This window comes from Wyeomyia smithii, chromosome 3 (assembly GCF_029784165.1).
Source record: "Wyeomyia smithii strain HCP4-BCI-WySm-NY-G18 chromosome 3, ASM2978416v1, whole genome shotgun sequence".
Lineage (NCBI taxonomy): Eukaryota > Metazoa > Arthropoda > Insecta > Diptera > Culicidae > Wyeomyia > Wyeomyia smithii.
In genome coordinates, this window is record NC_073696.1 from 258,968,087 (window position 1) to 258,982,491 (window position 14,405).

General features: G+C 38.1%; 1 protein-coding gene across 10 annotated transcripts in view; it reads left to right on the forward strand.

Annotated features, from left to right (window-relative positions):
- Window positions 1-14,405, forward strand: part of LOC129727630 (protein groucho) — a 343,638-nt gene that overhangs the window by 313,444 nt on the left and 15,789 nt on the right. The window lies entirely within an intron of this gene.

Genomic DNA, 14,405 nt, shown 5'->3' on the forward strand with positions numbered 1-14,405 from the left:
ACACCGAAAAAAATGGTCAAATAAGTGATGTTAACGTGTAACACACGCCGTCAGAAGCATTTGGATTCGACCCTTAGGAGGGCGCCTTAATCGCCAGATGAAAAATTTTTAAAAGATCTAACAAGACATGAAATTTTACACTAATAACTAGTTTAATCATAAAAATCAATTGAAATAAGAAAATATTTCAATAAAACCGGAAATAAAGTATGCAACAATTAGCAGAAGTCTTCAGACATGAAAACAGAGAAGTTAATGAGCATAAACAATATGAACAGAAAGACCGAAAATAAAATCATTGTAATTAAAAACGGAAAAAATGCAGGAAAGAATTGATACACAGGCATTAGATGACGAACAAAAAATAAAACAAAAGAATTGTTAAAATTACCAAATATTTGTAAATAAGAATGAAAACGAAAAACAAAACAACGAAACCTTGAACAGTAAAACAACAAAAAAACTGAGAAACGGAAATTGAAAAATCATAACTGTAAGCCAAGCACTGAGAGAACATTTCACAGCAACAAAGACAACAAATCGCTTATAACACAACCAATAGTGAAACTTCAATAACAAAACTAAACTGAAAATGTTAAAAAAAAATAGAGAGAATCTTGATAAAAACAGAAACCAAAAAAAAAAAAAGAACAGACATAACGAAAAGTACCTACAAAACAAAATGTAAAAAAAAATCGAAAATGTGAAAAAAAAAACTTCGAAAACAGAAAAATAAGAAAATAAACAGGAAAGTTGAGAAAAAATCTGAAAGCATAGATAACACAAAAATTACATGGATAAAGCAAAAAAACATAAAACAGTATATCATCAGAAAAAAAATCAAAAAAGCAAATAAACTTTTGTGTTCTTTGGGATGGTTAGGTAACCATATAAAGTAAAATCGAAGAGTGAAAAGTAGTTTACTAATAGCATAAAAAATAAGATTTGAATCGAAAAAAGATAGCATTCAGTATTGTCAAAAAAAAAAGAAATGAACAATTAGTACGGAAGAACAATCCAACTAGAAGTAGAACAAAAAAAAACTAAAAATAAACGACAAATCGATTGTTCAAAAACTCAAAGTATAAAAACGTCAGAAAAAAATGAGAACGGAAATCTAGAATAAAAATATATATAGGAAAAAAGATAAATCGGATTGTAACTAAAACCACGTAAAAAACATGTGCAACAGAAAAAATAAAACAAAGAAAAATTTCAAAATCACTAAGTTATAACAAAAAGAACGAATTCAATAAAAATAAGACAGTGTCAACAAAAAGTCCAAAAACGAAAATTATTCAACTGAAAATAAACAAAATTTAAGGAGAAGTTAAGAAGCAAGAAAACAAGAGAAAACAGATAAACCACAATAACACACGAAAAACATTGAAAAGTCAGAAATCAAGTGGTCAGTGAACAGAAAATAGTAAAAATACAGAATATTATGAAAGAAAAAAGAAAAAATATCAAACAAACAAACCAAAAATAGTAAAAAAAGAAACGCGGAATTCTACAAAAAATCAAAATTTGAAAAGAACATTGGAAAACATACAAAAAATTTTTTTTTGTTCCAATACATATAAGAAAAATGAAAAAAAAAATACGAAAACCGAGATAAGTAAGTAACTATCGAACAGTAAAAAATATAACAAATTACGAATAACAATTCCAAAACAAAGAATACAAACAGAATAAAATTGACAGACTACATAGACTCAAATCCTAAAGCAGCCATTGAAGTAAAAAATAAAAACGAAAAAAACAGAGAATCTCGATAAAACAGAAACCAGAAAAGTTTAAGAAAGAACAAAAATTACTAATAGTAAACTCAAAATAGCAAAGAAAAGGTTGTGTAAATCGAAAGAGAAAAAATAAAAAAAGAATAACAACATTGTAATGTAAATAACGCAAAACAACGAAAAAAAAAAGAAAATAGCATTTCCGCCGAAAAACAGCAAAAACAAAACTAAAATTCACTCGTTTTTTCAGAATGCTTAGGTAAACATAAAAAGTGAAATCAAGAGTTGGAAACTTGATCATAAATAATTGCACAAAACAGAACTGAAAACCAAAAAAATGCATTCAGTAATTAAAAAAACCGAATATTTAGTACGAACCGGCAAAAAAACTGAGGGTACAGAATAAAAGAATTATAAAGTAGAAAGTAACTAATAAAAAACAATTAAAATTTTTGAAAGAAAATCAGAAATTCAAGCAAACAACTAACAATTCACAGTCTAAATTTGACCTTTCTGTTTATCAGACACAGAATTTGCAACCAACTAACAGTTGGCAGGATCCTATTGATACTAAGCTGACCGAGTTGGGGTTCGAACATATGACGACTGGCATGTTAGGTTAGGTACCTCTAGATCAGCTAGAAGGTATGACAGATACCGATACTAGTGAACAGTTTGGAATAGAGGAAAAAAAAATACGAAAATATTATAAACAGAAATAAGAAGCAAAACAAAAAAGAAAAAAACATACACTAAAAAAACTGACATGAAATTAGTAATATAACTACAAAGAAGAATTAATGCATAATCGTAAAACTAAGCATTACTGAATTCAACGTAGAAAGCGCCTATCACACAATCATTATGGGATTTTCATTATGCTCGATAGCGATGATTACGACGTCCCTAAAAGATGTTTTAATGTTTAATTAAAGACATACGTACTGGTACAATTAAATTCAAAACGCAATAATTAGGGAAATTAAGTCTCTGACAAATAATAAACTCCATACTTAATTTCAACAGCTCAAAGCATAACAGTAGTAAATTAGTACACAACAGGCATCAACTTTGGATCGTTAAAATTTTCGACCAACTTCCACCCAGTAACCTGGAACACATTTTATCACCCATTTCTTGTCATATAAGTTTCGGTAGCGAAATTATATTATCGGTTCCACTCCACATTTACGAGCCTCTCCTCAGGGGGTGGGTTGAAAGTAAATTTTTACCGCCAACCTTTTACTTTTGCCGGCACACTAACGACATGCATGGGATGGCGTTATTGTGTGCGAAAACGCCCAAAAACACAGTCACATAACACGGTACAAGCACGCTACCCAATCTAACCTTGTTGACCGGAACGACGACCCACGCACGGTTTGGCAGAGCCGAACATAACAGAAAATATTTTCTGTAACCAATCGTCCACAAAAGTGTAGCAAACAACGCGAAACATCAACATCCCGCAACCATGCTAACCTTCCCCCCGAGCTACTCGTCGTGATACGGCTCCAGTTAGTCGTTAAACATTCAATCGACGATGCTTCTAGTGTACGTACAGCTAATGCTTTCCCCCACGCAAGCCTTGCAAAAAAATATAACTAAAAACTGCAACGTCCTTTGTACAGGGATAAGGGTTAGCAGAACCATCAAACCATGGAAGTTAGGCTTACCATTAAACTGGATGTCACCCATTGAAAGCCGGTCCGCATTCATCATTTACTGGAAACCATATTGGAAAACTAACCGTGCTGCAAGTTGAAGTTTTTTCTGCGATATTAATTTGTCATTTATTGTCAAACTATAACATGCAAGAACCTACCCGATTGATATTTTCGCGCTAGTAATTCGAAAAGTGAGTCTGACTTTTACTATTGTCATAAACTCTGGCAACTTGCTTTATTTGGGTGGCCACAACTCGGGCCGAAGTTGTTCGGTAACAACGGCGAAACAACTTTTGTTGTTTGATGATTTCCCTCCGATCCTCGACATCATCGTCGTCAACCGCAGTAGTCAACCGGTCAACCCTTTGCTGCCGTCGGCTGTAGCGAACGTTCGAATAGTGTGAGAACCATTTCGAAGGAACGAGGCAATGTCAATGCACACACGAGCCTGCAGCCCGTTGTCGTCCTCTAGTGGGGTAGTTTCGCAAACCGGAGAAATATGTGTGGCAGTAAAACATAATGTAATGAAATAAAACCCCGTTTATAACTATTTTTTCCCGACCATTTGAGGGGTTATTTCGACTTTATTTTTCTTTCGATGAGATTTGGCGCCGGCGGTGGTCGATGGAATTCGAGGCAGAAAAAAAATGCCCCAACAGAATGTGAGGACGTGTTCGGCTAGATAGGAAAATATCGGTCGTTTGTTGGCCATTCGGTTCCTAGTTGGTGTTTATGGTTTACGTATTTTCGGATGACCCCATAAAGGACCATTTATGGATAGACGGCCTGTAGCACTTTTTGTTCGATGCACGATTACTAGCACTTCGAACCGTATTGCGAAACCATACTCATTATACGGAAACATTTTTAGCCAGGTCGCTGTCCCGATGATGTCCTATATTTTGTATACAAATTCGATCTGATTTGACTTTTTTAAGAGTATCCTTGGAAGTCAGTCGAAAAATATTGAGAATCGGTTCAACAGCTTCTCTTTCAACGTCATTATTAGGTGATATTGAAAAAATATGAACTTTTTTCCAATTACTTATTCTACCCAACGACCAAACAATCAAAAATTGAAATTCTCCGTTTTAAAAAGAATGACTCTATTCTAAGCTGGTCACTAAACTGTATAACTGTATATTTGTGGCCGAGAATCGATGCTCATTTTTTATCATTTCAAACCGCAACGCATCCAATTTCCGGTAAAGGAGGCAGCTCTCAAACCATATTCCAGCATAACCTTCGCGCGTCCACAAATCAACCTAATTGACCCACTTATTTGCCGGATCGATTACCTTCTAACACGACCTGCACTTCTGTCCTACCACCTTACAACGAAACTGCAGTATGGTAACATCATTTCTCTGATCACGCGGCTACGACAAACAAAAACTCCACTTGCAATTCTATATATCAATCGAACCGTCAAACACAAACCATTCCACCCGCGACAGCTGCTGCTGCTGCGTCGCGAACAGCCGTCCATCTTTCTCGCCTGAACAAATTGGACGTAATTCAAACTCAAATCCGAGTCCTGTATCCCCATATAGACACACCCCCTCCACCTTCCGCCCTCCTGGAGGTGGTGTAATGCCACACCGACAATAAAGCGCGAACAGTTTTCCCGACCCCTGTACATGTGTATGTGTACTGAATAGTAAACTCACTGTCCCAGTGTTACCACACAGTTTGCGCCGCGGCTTTATCGAGTTGAAACCATTCAAACTAATGCAATGTCTGCTGCTGAATACACAACCCATCCACCCACCACCCCCTCACGGCTGACGGGGTTCCACTGGAGCACTAGTTGAAATATGAAAATTACGAAAGCCATTTGGAAATCGTACACCCCACCTCATATCGCCCACCACCAGCCAATTCGTCGCTAACCCTTCCCACGCCGAGTCTGTGACGGGTTGGAGCGGGGGCAATAAACACGACAATTTCCACTCTGGATGCGGTGTAACCGGTATAATGTTTTCAAAACGTTATTCCACCGATTGCTTCATTGCTTGTTTATATTGTGTGTGGCACTCTTCTCCCCCTCTTCCCGCCCGGAAAGGACGCGCCGCTGGGGGCGCTAGTTTATAATAGGTACAACATTTTTCTCCTTGCGAGCCGCCGAACACGATGAAGGCGGCTGGCTGCTCTCTTGTGTGGTTTCCGGTGCGCGAAGGTTACTTGTGCACAGGCACCCACTCTTTATACCTATCGTATTGCTAAGTCGTGCGGTCGTGCCACAGTTGCACAGCGTTTATTAATGGACTCTCCGGGGGTTGGAAAAGCTTAAACATGCGGAATTGCGTAATGTTTTCCGTGGGTGTTGTTCAGTAGTTTCTTCAAATGCCTTTTGGGAGTAACGTAATTGCCATAATTATTACTGATTGATTTTATTTATGTTGCGTGCCGTAAGTGGATCGTGGTTACCGCCCAGACGTTTTTTACAGCGCTCTGACGAGCTGACGTGAGCGAAACTCACTGAATCTAAATTTGGTTCGATTAACTTTTTTTCTTGTTCCAGTGCATGGACGATTTGGTTGAATCTAACTTTACTTTTGAAGGATTTCACGGAAACTCATGTATTGAGTTGGCCTTGCTTGCATGTTTGGAGTATCAAAAAAAAACTTTTATAGAGATACTATTTTTAAAAATCTGTTTACAGGTGTAGAATTGAAATCAAGAAATGTAATCTCAGAAAAGATGGTTAGGTTCGGAGCGCTTATATCTCAGTCATTTTCCATTAGATTCCCTAGTTTTTAGTATAAATCGATCAGAAACTCTTCTACCATTGGATTCGCAGAAGCAAACACAATCGATTTTTATAGATAGGCTTTTGATGAATCTCGGGGTCATATATTCTTCCCAGCAAAACGCAAACGGTGACTTCGAGAAAAAATTTAATAGCTGCATGTTTTTACCATTCTGTGACGGTAGGTAATTGATAACAAAAACAATCGCTTAAATAATGCTCACACGCTGCTAGATACCAGATCTAACGTCAAGAGAACGGTCGTGCCTCAGACACAATACCTATAATTGTTGTCAAATGATTTTCGTTCAACAGTAGTATAAGGTAAAACAGTGGAATTTTGTGTTAAATTTTTATAAGAAATATTAGATTAGAAAAATTCACACTAGAAAAAAAACATCAAAAATTAAAATGCATTCTTTATTCTAATAGTTGTTTATACATTGTAAGATGGGCACTCAAATTACAATTATAACCTATGACTTTGCCTCTGAAGAATTATAATCAGTGTAAAAAATAATCCCGAGTGCTGCTTTTGATTGCAGGTACTAACTCTAAAATATCATAACACATATCCGCAGCATCGCACGGAAGAGGATCTTGTGACGTATAACAAAGCTCTTAAACGAAACACAAAGTGAGGAAAACTCCTCGAGAGCTCTAGAAATGTGCAGTGCTACAAGCTGATAAAAGTATTACTAAACTTAATTTCCGTTACATAATGACTGAAGAATATGAACAAAATTTACAGAACAACTCGACGAAAACAATTACAAAACCTATTTAAGGCCGTTACAAATTTTATTTTCATTTTATGTTCCCCCCTTCAAAAATCTTGAATATTGGAAGGGGAAGAAAAAAAGCTCAAACCGTATTGTTCATTTAATTGGTTTTCCGACAGCATAAATGCTTTATTTAGCAACAACCAAGTCCAGTGACAGCGAGAGTGTCGTCAAAAGGCAAGCGAAATAAATAATAATTATAAAGTGTTATTTTTAAACTTTTGTTTGAGTGCAAGTTACAAACGTCATAACTTGCACACAAACTTTGATCAAAGATATTCCTTTTTTTTCCGTCTCGGTGTTATTTATTTTTTGCCACCTCCTTTGCTAACTTTGATAACCTTGGACATAAAAAGAATTCGAAATTTGTATCAGCCTAAAATGAATATCAAAGACACAAGAAATTAATTGGCTGATTTTGACATATCTGAAACATGATTAACCAACTTTATGAACTAATTTCATTTATTGTCTTATGACACATTTTATGTTTAGTAAAGCGGGTAACGTATGTACCAGAAGCATAGTTTTAAGAGGATGCGAAAAATGAACGAGAACAGAAGATGTGACTTAGACTTCTCATCCAGGGGACCCTTTTAAAGTCTAAGTCACACCTCCTGTTCTCGTGATGAACTGAGTTGAAACACATGTGGTAAACAAACCGCTTTGACACGTTGGTTAAAGGGTCATATCCAAGACACGACCGCATTGTAGACGTAGGACTACTTAAATTATTATTCTTAAATCTCTTCAGATATATAATTATGACAGTGCGAATATCGTACGCGGTTTAATCATGATTTATTTTTAAATCAATGGATTTATTTGACACGGCTCATTATAAATAAAATTTTACGGAGCCAACACATCTCCAGATTTGTACTCAGAAATGTCGTAGCCTACAGCATTTGGTGTAGTTACCACTGCTGGGATTTTCTCCTGTCGTATAGCGTCCTCGGGACTTATAGGATCCTTGCGCCATATGGTGTTCCTCATCGTTATCCGAGTTTTTATTCCAGGTGCGCGTTTGAAAGTAGAGAAAAACAAAGGAAAAGGGCTATATTTAGGCATTATTGAATTTTAGGAACACATAAATAAGGGATATGTAGGGAAGGTCAAAACTCGCCAAAACATCACGAACGGGAACCGCCAGTTGTCTACCCTGGGCCCGCAGCGAATCTGTCAAATTTTACCTAGCGTCACAGTGTGTGGGCATGACCAAACAACATGCTTAAAAACGTTTCCGGTAAAAAAAATGGACGAAAATTGCCGATTATTCATGGGTTTACCTCTAATCGCACTGAGAAAACTACTCATGCATCATCAATCACAGTAACCCATGAGTTAGCAAAAAAAAATTTGACAGCTCTATCAGTCAAACCCTAACTGTGATGCCGAAAAAAGTGAAGTTACTCCGGAAGCCCGGTTCCGGACGACCAACGGCCCTGAGCGACAAGAAGCTTCAAGGGATGCTGAAGAGTAAGACCGAGGGAAAAGTGGCTACATCGCTGCGTGCACTTGGCCGGGAGGTTGGTGCATGTGGTAATACAGTTAAAAAGTATCTGGAGAACATGGACATTTTTTTTTCTCTGTGTGGACTCATCACTGCGACCAGAGACATTTTGATCTATTGTGATATTGCCCAGGTGTTTTCTGTACTCCGCACTTCATATTATTGGCAGTATCACTATTGAAGTGAATGATATGCTTTTTTTTTATTTATATCCGTGCTTGTGTGTGAGAGTTTACCCTTACATTTCAAGCTTACTGCTCTACTATACCGAGCCTCTTTTATATCCTACCAATATCGCCAAATTACAATTGCCTGAACTGAGGCTACACCTGACGTTCCTCTCTGGCCAGGTTTATTCTAAGAGGGACTTATTATGTCAAGAGGAAGGAGTCTTATCGAAACCTCGTTCCTCGTGCCAATATCGCCAATTACAATTCCCTGTAGAGGGTAAATATTTCTGAAATCAGTTTTATTATAAGAAGGACTTATTTTGTCAAGAGGAAGGAGTCTTATCGAGCCTCGTGCCTCCTACCAACACCGCGTCACAATCACAATTCCCTGAAGAGGCACTCAATGCTTCACCTCTGGTCAGGTTTATTATAAGTAGGACTTATATTTTTTGTCAAGAGGAAGGAGTCGTATCGAAACCTCGTTCCTCCAGCCAAGACCGCGTCATAATTACAATTCCCTGAAGAGAACTATTATACGTTACTCAGAACAGTTTTATTATAAGAGGGACTTTTTTGTTAGGATGAAAGTCAGCAAGGGTACTATAGAATTCAGCTTGAAGGAAGGGTATGTAGTAGAGAGCCTGAGAATGAACTCATGTTAAAGTCCTTTGACAACCAAATGGCCTGATTCTACTAAGATTCGAACCCACGACCACTCGCTTATCAAAGCGGACTCTGTAACCTTGCGGCTACGAAGCTCTCAGAACATGGACATACATGTCAGGAAGCGGCAGTCCCGTCCACTGGTCTCGGAGCTGCAGGCAATGACGCAGCGACAGCGGTTGAATAAGAGTCAAGTCGATTCTCCCGGCGAATCGCGACGTGGCAGTGGTGATGGACGACGAGACCTATCTCATCCTGGATGGCAACGATTAGCAGGGCACTTCGTATTTTACCTCCCCTACGAAGGAAGTGAGCACCGAGGTGAAGTTTATTTCACAGACCAAGTTCCCCAAGAAGGTGCGGCTGTGGCTGAAAATCAGCGAGAAAGGGATGTCAAAGTTGCTATTTTTTCGCTCCGGGCTGGCCGTGAACGGGGAAATTTATAGTACGAAGTGCGTCGTCTATCAAGAAATACCATAAGGGCGAAGACACGGTGTTCTGGCCAGATTTGGCGTCGGCCCACTACTCGAAGCGATCGTTGGAGGAGATGGAGGGGCTGAATATCGATGTGGTACCGAAGTCGGCGAATCCGCTCAACGTTGGTTGCGCCTACCTTAACTAAAGAGTCAGGAATTTTGCAGGATTTTACGAGCTTTCGCTTTCATAAAAGTTCGACTAGCCTTTCGAAATTTCCAACTACCGGACGGTTCAAAACTTCACATTTGATAAGAATACGAGAAGATAGATTCCAGAAGCGGTTTTTGACGAGGGAACCCCAGCTAAAACCTCCAAACTCATCGTATGGATCGATTGCATGGAAGATCTGAGAACTCATTCGGGGATTTTAAATTTGCTTCGGTTTAAAAAAAAAACCGCAATTTTATTACCTACATCTATTCATTTTCCATGAAATGCCTCTATTCGAGGTACATACAGCCCCACAGGCAGCGGGACCCGGTAGATCAAGACCGATCTGGCAAATGTGACTCGATGCGAATCTGAAGGGGTGTAGATTTTCTTATATTCTACGAGTGATACTGACCGCAATTGCTTGCAGTCTTATATTTTTACCTCAGGAAGACCGCTGCTCTTGTAACAGCTAACAGCACCCTTCAAGAGGTACTCGACGGACAGACTAGGATCGGTCAAAACGCCATCGATCTCCACGTCACGCGAAGGGTGACATGGACATGGAACTCCCTAGTAAAAAGCTCAGTGATAGCAATCCTGTTGGCCTGCCCGAGATCACTAACAAAAACCCGCAATTTGTTTAGGCTAACTTTAGAAATTTTAGTTACGGCCGAAAAGCGTGACGTAAGCTTCCTTGAAATCTGTATCATATTCAGTAATTCCGATTTGGGGCCAGCTTTGGGCCGAGAGTAAACGACTAACGGTGCCGTCGATTCGTGATAGCACACTATCACAGTGGAACGATAAAAGTGATGAAAGACATCCACTTATACTTTTGCTTTGCTCCTGGCTGGCTCACTTCAGTCCGAGAAACAATCGAAACAGCCAAAAACGTACCAGCACACCGGTGAACAATAGAATCGAGATGCTATGCCACTCGACCAGGCAACACAATATGCGTTAATGCGATAACTGAATGAAATTTGCAATTGCATTAATCGGCCTTAATAATGAATGGTTTCCATTGAACACTGTGAATTAAAAGCCAGAGGCGCAGTAGTGTGATGTTCACCATAATTCAATGCTACTGTGCATAACCAGCGGTATATACGAAACTAATCCGATTTCAAACAGAAAAGTTCGGCACTTTCTACTAACAATGCTGAATCCGATTAAGAAAATTCACAACACTGCATTGAAAAGGATGTAACGTCTTGAAAGAAGACGGTTATAGTTTGACATTACAGCAGGATTCCTAACTGCATACTCATGTCTACCACCAGTTTATGCCAAAAACGAACGGAATTTTACCCCAGTCGCACATCGCAAATATGCAACACGCAACAGCTGCACTCTTCTGTATTTGCTTCCATTCGATACGAGAACAATTTGATTGTCTTTCTTCCAAGCCGCAACACGACACGATACGTGCTCTATTGTTGCGTTTGTGAGAACTCCATGGGTTCGGTTTCACTGGTAGCCAAACTCAATGAGATTTAATTTTCGTGCATTCGTATTACGAAACTGAGACAAACTGTGGGAACTTGAAATAAAGGCGAAGCTTGTTAGAATATAGCTCTTGAAAAAACATCAAGAAGACGTTAGTGTTCATGATCTGTTTAGTGAAAATAACATTGCATACTTTCAAAACGGCACATAGTAAGCAGAATTCTGCACTATTCCATCCTGTTCTCAGCCTTTAAAGCGAGCTGTTGATTGGTTGAATGCTGCAAAATTAAACCAAAATGATGGATTTACATCTCAACTTTTCATCAGTTTACTATTGAAAAGATATGACAATTATTATACCACAAGTTTGGGGCTACTTTCACCTTTCCGTCAATACATTGGCGTTTAAAATCCGTTCAGGAATAGTAACATAATCTGCATTTCAAGAGGGCACATTTTCGTTACACTAATGCCACCCTACTTAAGTATGACGTGTTTCACAACTAAAGATGAAATGCTTTGACAGCGAACCACTTGCACTGTTAAACTATTGTACCACCAAATACACTAAAGCAATACATTGAAATTAAGTAAAAAAAGGGCAGAATATTTCATAAGGCAGAATTGCAAAGATCACGAATGGCAGAATCACAAAATGGCAGATTCGATTTTGGTTATGTACTTTACTAACGTTGTGTCATCTATTTTCCCTTTAATAACACACACTCGCGGCCTTTGTCTAAGTGTATGTTGTCCTTACTCGTTACTGCTCGTTCGGACTTAACTAAGAGAAAAAAAAACCTGTTTGAAAAATCCTAGAAATTGTATGCGAGAGGCCGCCGCTTCCGACGGCGGGTTGGCGGCCCGCTCGGACTGCGGAAACCACGACGGCTTTGTGCCGCCTCGGTTCTTTGACCTCGTTTATGCGTCTTCGCCGCATGAATTGTTTTATGTTAATTATACCCTACATGCCGTTGAGACTAGTGTAAGTTATACCTAACATCGAAAAATTATTCTCCGCGGCGCCGTGAAAATCTTGCCAAACCAAACCGTGAGGACCTAAGCCAAACCAGTTTGCGCGTTTCGGACCTAATAATTGAGCTTGCCTTGCACCTCTCGTCAAAGCTGGTCATTGTTTGCAACCAGTTATTAAGTCTGGTTACCAAATAATAAATAATAAATGTAGAGTAGCAGCTTTAGTACCGTGACCAGGATTCGCATCAATTTGCCATCACGCACTTGGCTATCGTGAGTCAAGTTTTGCTTCCAGTGATTCTGCCTTTCGTGCCCTTCGAAATTCCGCCTTTTGAAATATTCTGCCTTGTGTGTACGGTCTAAGAATTCTCCCTTCTGCCTTCCATGCTTCTGCCTTTTGTGATTCTGCCTTTTGTGGCGAACCCAAAAAAAGACGTGTTCCACGTAAAAAATCTCCGGACATGTATTTTAATTTCCGCAGTTTGCTCTGATTTCCCTCGCTTTAAATAAGGTAATTTCGTTGTTGTCACCGTAAAAGAGCACAAGCTGGGCTTTCAGGCACACTATCAGGAACTGTGCTTACACGTGCTTACATTTATTGTTTTCAAAGATCAAAATTAGGAAAATTTCACATATTTTCTATGTAGCCTGCGGCAGACTTTGTTGGGTTGAAATCAATTACTCTTTCTGTTTTATGAAGCTAATATAATAAGCTTTTAATTGTATGCAAACATAGCACAACAACTTTAGTAGCATTCTATATATTCCAATATATTCAGAAAAACTTCTTTTTTTAATGTTTGAGAAAGGTAATTTTGAAGGCGTTTTTTAACATGAACGTGCTATGTATCAAGATTTCATTGAGAAATTATGAAAATATAGATCAAAAACTACAAAGTTATGTGCTCAAAACATCCTGAATATGAAATTCGCATTTTGGTAATTTTGGCTGCTTCTTTATATGGGGACCGTCTTATGTGCACCGGTAATGAAAAACAACAGCAACCCAAATTTCAATGGGTGCGATTAGGCTGAACACTGTGGGAACGGCCATTATATGAGCGAAGGCACGAAAAAATGATTTTCCTGCATGACAACGCTCGGCCTCATACTGCCAAAGTCGTTGAAAATTACATAGAAATGCTCAAATCCTACCTCACTTGCCGTAGATATCCTTAGATATTGCGCCGTCCGATTATTACTTATTTCGTCCGATGGCACATGGCCTGGCTGATCAATATAACCGACATTCGGATTTTATTTGTGAAAATTGTGTTTGTATATAGTATAGCATGTTTGATAACTCGTGTGTAGCGCATGATTAATCCAAATCAACAGGTGTTAAGGTACCCGATCAGAAAGACAAAACAAAAATGTAACAGAAGCTGTTAATTTGTTATGAGAAAAACATTTCAGGTTGTGTTTTCAATTTGATCCCGTTAGGTGTTAAAATAACAGAAATTATAACAAGAATGATTCTACTAGTATCAACCCCATATCAAACTTTGTTACCAACGTATCAGCTTTCTAACAAAATATGATTGCATTAAGAACAGTATAATAACAACCGTTGTTAGAAACAGCAAATTTTGATAGAGACGAAAAATTCAGTAGACTTGTTTCAGAACAACTTCATTCCAAGATTTGTTATTATAACTCTTTCAGATTCTATTTAGTTATCAAAGGCATACGGGAAAATACAAAATCGTATCAAAACATGTTATTTGTATCTCCAGTTGATAGATTTTTGTAATTTTTTAGTTATGCTCTTCTGATCGAGTAATGTATCATGATCGGAACAATTTAGACTATTTTCATGGTACATAAATTTTTATGCCACATTTTCACCATTAATACCGCATTAAATCAAGAACAAATTACGTTTATCATGGCTATTTATCTATCTAGTTCACAGGAATGATAATTTACAGCTAATCCGACGTGAATTCATTCAAATATATCGTTTTATCTGATCATAGAATTTGTACCATGATCGGAACAGGGTGAATCATAATCGGAACAAAATATGTATCATAATCGAAGATCCAGTTGAATACAAGTATGT